Genomic DNA, 6,000 nt, shown 5'->3' with positions numbered 1-6,000 from the left:
AGAGTCTTCTCTTGTGTTGTTGGAAGAGGGTGTTTGCTATGACCAGTGTATTTTCTTGGCAAAACTCTATTAGTCTTATTTAAGGGCCTAGGTGTGATAGATAGAGTGCCTGATGAACTATGGAATGAAGTTTGTGACATTGTGCAGGAGACAGGGATCAAGACCATCCCCATGGAAAAGAAATGCAAAAAAGCAAAATGGCTGTCTGGAGAGGCCTGACAAATAGCTGTGAAGAGAAGAGAGTCAAAAAGTAAAGGAGAAAAGGAAAGATATAGGCATCTAAATGCAGAGTTCCAAAGAATAGCAAGAAGAGATAAGAAAGCCTTCTTCAGCAATCAATGCAAAGAGATAGAGGAAAACAACAGATTGAGAAAGACTAGAGATCTCTTTAAGAAAATTAGAGATCTCTTTAAGAAAATTAGAGATACCAAGGGAACATTTCATGCAAAGATGGGCCAAACAAAGGACAGAAATGGTATGGACCTAACAGAAGCAGAAGATATTAAGAAGAGGTGGCAAGAATACACGGAAGAACTGTACAAAACAGATCTTCATGACCTAGATAGTCATGATGATGTGATCACTAATCTAGAGCCAGACATCTTGGAATGTGAAGTCAAGTGGGCCTTAGAAAGCATCACTATGAGCAAAGCTAGTGGAGGTGATGGAATTCCAGTTGAGCTGTTTCAAATCCTGAAAGATGATGCTGTGAAAGTGCTGCACTCAATATGCCAGCAAATTTGGAAAACTCAGCAGTGGCCACAGGACTGGAAAAGGTCCACTTTCATTCCAATTCCAAACAAAGGCAATGCCAAAGAATGATCAAACTACCTCACAATTGCACTCATCTCACGTGCTAGTAAAGTAATGCTCAAAATTCTCCAAGCCAGGCTTCAGCAATACATGAACCGTGAACTCCCTGACATTCAAGCTGGTTTTAGAAAAGGCAGAGGAACCAGAGATCAAACTGCCAACATCTGCTGGATCATGGAAAAATCAAGAGAGTTCCAGAAAAACATCTATTTCTGCTTTATTGACTATGTCAAAGCCTTGACTGTGTGGATCACAATAAACAGTGGAAAATTCTGAAAGAGATGGGAATAACAGAGCACCTGACCTACCTCTTGAGAAATCTGTATGCAGGTCAAGAAGCAACAGTTAGAACTGGATATGGAACAACAGACTGGTTCCAAATAGGAAAAGGAGTATGTCAAGGCTGTATATTGTCACCCTGCTTATTTAACTTATATGCAAAGTACATTGTGAGAAACGCTGGACTGGAAGAAACACAAGCTGGAATCAAGATTGCTGGGAGAAATATCAATCACCTCAGATATGCAGATGACACCACTCTTATGGCAGAAAGTGAAGAGGAGCTAAAAAGCCTCTTGATGAAAGTGAAAGAGGAGAGCGAAAAAGTTGGCCTAAAGCTCAACATTCAGAAAATGAAGATCATGGCATCTGGTCCCATCACTTCATGCGAAATAAATGGGGAAACAGTAGAAACAGTGGCTGACTTTATTTTTTTGGGCCCCCAAATCACTGCAGATGGTGATTGCAGCCATGAAATTAAAAGACGCTTACTCCTTGAAAGAAAAGTTATGACCAACCTAGATAGCATATTCAAAAGCAGAGACATTACTTTACTGACTAAGGTCCGTCTAGTCAAGGCTATGGTTTTTCCTGTGGTCATGTATGGATATGAGAGTTGGACTGTGAAGAAGGCTGAGCGCCGAAGAATTGATGTTTTTGAACTGTGGTGTTGGAGAAGACTCTTGAGAGTCCCTTGGACTGCAAGGAGATCCAACCAATCCATTCTGAAGGATATCAGCCCTGGGTGTTCTTTGGAGGGAATGCTGCTAAAGCTGAAGCTCCAGTACTTTGGCCACCTCATGCGAAGTGTTGACTCATTGGAAAAGACTTTGATGCTGGGAGGGATTGGGGGCAGGAGGAGAAGGGGACGACCGAGGATGAGATGGCTGGATGGCATCACGGACTCGATGGACGTGAGTCTGAGTGAACTCTGGGAGATGGTGATGGACAGGGAAGCCTGGCGTGCTGCGATTCATGGAATCGCAAAGAGTCAGACACGACTGAGTGACTGAACTTACCTGAACTGAATGAAGACATAGTTTTTCCAGTAGATGTAAGAGTGGGACTATAAAGAAAGCTGAGCACCAAAGAACTGATGCTTTTGAACTGTGGTGTTGGAGAAGACTCTTGAGAGGTCCTTGGACCGCAAGGAGATCAAACCAGTCAATCCTAAAGGAAATCAGTCCTCAATATTCATTGGAAGGACTGATCCTGAAGCTGAAGCTCCAATCCTTTGGCTACCTGATGAGAAGAACTGACTCGCTGGAAAAATTGAGGTCAGGAGGAGAAGGGAATGACAAAGGATGAGATGGTTGGATGGCATTACTGACTTAATGAACATGAGTTTGAGCAAGCTCCAGAAGTTGCTGATGGACAGGAAAGCCTGGTGTGCTGTAGTCCATGGGGTCGCAAAGAGTCAGACATGACTGAGCAGCTGAACTGAACTGAATCTTTTCTTGTTCACCTCCTCTCTCTCTTTCCCTCTTGGTGATGGAGGTTCTGCCCCTGAAACTAGTTCAGAAGCTAAAGGGACAAGAGAAAAAATAACACAGATTCTGGGGCTTTGAAGTTGTGGAGATGCAGAAAGAAACTGTGGGTTTAAGAGTGTGAGAATCTGAAGCAGTCACTGAGGTACAAGAAAGGAAGGAGGTTGAAAAATCATTAAGGAGGTTGGGGGAATATTATGAATTCATTCCCTTTCACATTCCTTAATAATTGGAATAACTCTTAAAGCATTTATTGTTGTTGGACTGTGCTTCTTTGATTCTGCAAAATCATCTCTAGATAGGACTATACATGGTTTCAGCTTATATTTCAGTAGTATTTTTTTAAGTGGCATTATTAACTGAGTGTCTAGGAAAGAAAAAATTAATTGTGGGAAGCATTTGATGCTTAGGGAGATGAAAGAATGATACAGGTTAGAGCTAGGAGTCCTGTTTCCCACCTTTGATTCTCTGACTTACACAGTGAGATGTGCATAGATATTTTTGTATATAAAACAATTGAAAGCCTTTTCCTCTGTAAAAAGATATAACCTGCTTCCAAAAAATAAAAATAAAAATGCCATCCCACACTATTTCCCCTCCTGTTTACCAGGGACCCAGTTGCAGAGGAACTGGGTTGCAACTTTTCTAAAAGTTGTTTAGCAGCAACTTCCTGGTGTTACATGAAATCAACACTTGTCAGATCACTGTTGACCTTTCCTCCCACTTGACCTCTCTCTGCCCTTGATTTCTAGGACCTCTGCTCAACTTAGATGTTGGCATGTCCCAAGCTTTCATCTATTCACTCTTTCCCCCTCCCAGTGGCTATTGTCATCTTTGGCTTTAACTTCAACTGTTGATTACATACTGAGGACTCTCCAGTCCTTCCTGCCATCCCTGATCTCCCCTTAGAAGCCCAAAACTACTGTCCATAGGTCTTCTAATCTCCATCCAGTGATTCACAAACTTGACATGTTTTAAAGTCTATTATTCTTCATCTTTCTCTCTAGTCTGTTCTTCCCTCATAAATGCATGACCTTTTTCCAACCACCAAAACTCAGAAATCTGGGAGTCATTGCTGAACTTTTGTCTTTTCAACCCCTACTTTTTCAGTTCAGTTCAGTCACTCAGTCATGTCCGACTCTTGGCAACCCCATGAACTGCAGCATGCCAGGCCTCCCTGTCCATCACCAACTCCCAGAGTTCACCCAAACTTGTGTCCATTGAGTCGGTGATGCCATCCAGCCATCTCACCCTCTGTTCTCCCCTTCTCTTCCTGCCTTCAATCTTTCCCAACATCAGGGTCTTTTCAAATGAGTCAGCTCTTCGCATCAGGTGGCCAAAGATTGGAGTTTCAGCTTCAACATCAGGCCCTCCAATGAACACTCAGGACTGATCTCCTTTAGGATGGACTGGTTGGATTTCCTTGCAGTCCAAGGGACTCTCAAGAGTCTTCTCCAACACCACAGTTCAAAAGCATTAGTTCTTTGGTGCCCAGGTTTCTTTATATTCTAACTCTCACATCCATACATGACTACTGGAAAAACCATAGCTTTGACTAGATGGACCTTTGTTTTCTAAGTAATGTCTTTGCTTTTTAATATGCTGTCCAGGGTTGGTCATAACTTTCCTTCCAAGGAGTAAGCGTCTTTTAATTTCATGGCTGCAGTCACTATCTGCAGTGATTTTGGAGCTTCCAAAAATAAAGTCAGCTACTGTTTCCCCATCTATTTGCCATGAAGTGATGGTACCAGATGCCATGATCTTAGTTTTCTGAGTATTGAGCTTTAAGCCAACTTTTTCATGCTCCTCTTTCACTTTCATCAAGAGGCTCTTTAGTTCCCTACTTTTTAATCTATCAGAAATTCCTCTTAATTTAATCTCCTAAACATCACTCAGCTCAACTCGGTCTTTGTCCTTCTACGTCCCTCTAGTTACTTTAGTTTCACAGCACTAAAGATAATCTGAATGGTTCAAATAATGTCCTAGCTGGTTTTCCTACCTCTGCTCTTGCCCAGTCCCATTTACCCACTCCCATCAGAGGCATTTTTCTAAAATGGAAGTTAAATAATTTCAAATATTTTCAGTGGCTGAAATTTCTTCACTGGTTGCCCATGCCTTCAAAATAATGTTCAAATCCTTTATTTGACACTTAAGACACTTCAGAATTTTGTTACTTCCTATGTTTCTAGGTAGTAACATTGTGGCTTCATTCCAGCCACACCAACTAAGATAACTCAAATAAGGTCCCAATGTACCTACCTTTTCTACATACTCTTCCTGTATTTGGGGTGCCTTTCTTCCCCGTCTTCCCCTTAATCTCTCCTTTGAGTTTCTATATGCCTTGTGCATCCTTCTCTACTAGCAGCTATTTCTATAGATCATTCTTGAACAACTAGCTTGTGAACCACCCAAAGATGCACAAGACAGATGGCTTCCCTAGTAGCTTAGCTGGTAAAGAATTTGCCTGCAATGCAGGAGACCCTGGTTTGATTCCTGGGTCGGGAAGATCCACTGGAGATGGGATAGGCTACCCATTCCAGTATTCTTGGGCTTCCCTGGTAACTCAACTGGTAGAGTATCTGCAATGTGGTACACATGGGTTTGATCCCTGGATTAGAAAATCTCCTGGAGAAGGGAACAGCTACCCACTCCAGTATTCTGGCCTGGAGAATTGCATTGACTGTATAGCTCATGGAGTCACAGAGTTGGGCACAACCGAGCAACTTTCATAAAGACTGTTAAATTCTGTGGTTCTAGTATCTGGGATTGTCTTGGTATACAATAGAAAATCTCTAAATATTTGTTAAGATTGTCAGGTTGGCTGGCATGCTGGACTAGGTCTGTAGGAAATTGGAATTTTCTAGAAGTTTATTTCTTCTTTCTTTCAATCCCTGAGCTCCAATTCCTTGAGTTACCAATTAGTTGGTTGTCTTATATTCTCTCTGGAGAACACTTGAAGACAATATTTTCCAAAAAAAAAAAAAAAAAAAGAGAGAGAACCCTGAAAAGGGAGTCAATAAAACCATTTTCTATTTTACATTCTGATAATCAGTGTTACCTTGAGTTAAAAATGCCACCTTACTTTCCTCATGGTGTTGAGTTATAGCTTGGATAACTGAAATGCAGTTTTCTATGTTACAAATTGGTGAATGCTAAGTTTTGGTCTTTTTTAATTGGGGAAGAGTATATCCAACACGTTTTCAGCTTCAAGGGAATTGAGATATTTGGGAGTGTATCTTAGAGTTTAATATTTTGTTTTCTGCTTTGTGTTCTAACAAGCATAGGGGTTCATGGTTCCAAGTGAATATCCCAGTGGATCATCAGAAATACCTTTGTCTTCGGAAGGCACTCTCATATGTCTGTTGCAGCTGGCTTACCTCCCAGTCTTGGTCTTGCACTGTCCAAGCTAAAATGAATGTGG

The sequence above is a fragment of the Budorcas taxicolor genome, chromosome 23 (assembly GCF_023091745.1).
Source record: "Budorcas taxicolor isolate Tak-1 chromosome 23, Takin1.1, whole genome shotgun sequence".
Lineage (NCBI taxonomy): Eukaryota > Metazoa > Chordata > Mammalia > Artiodactyla > Bovidae > Budorcas > Budorcas taxicolor.
The sequence above is the reverse complement of the archived record's forward strand: the minus strand, read 5'-3'. Positions refer to the sequence as shown.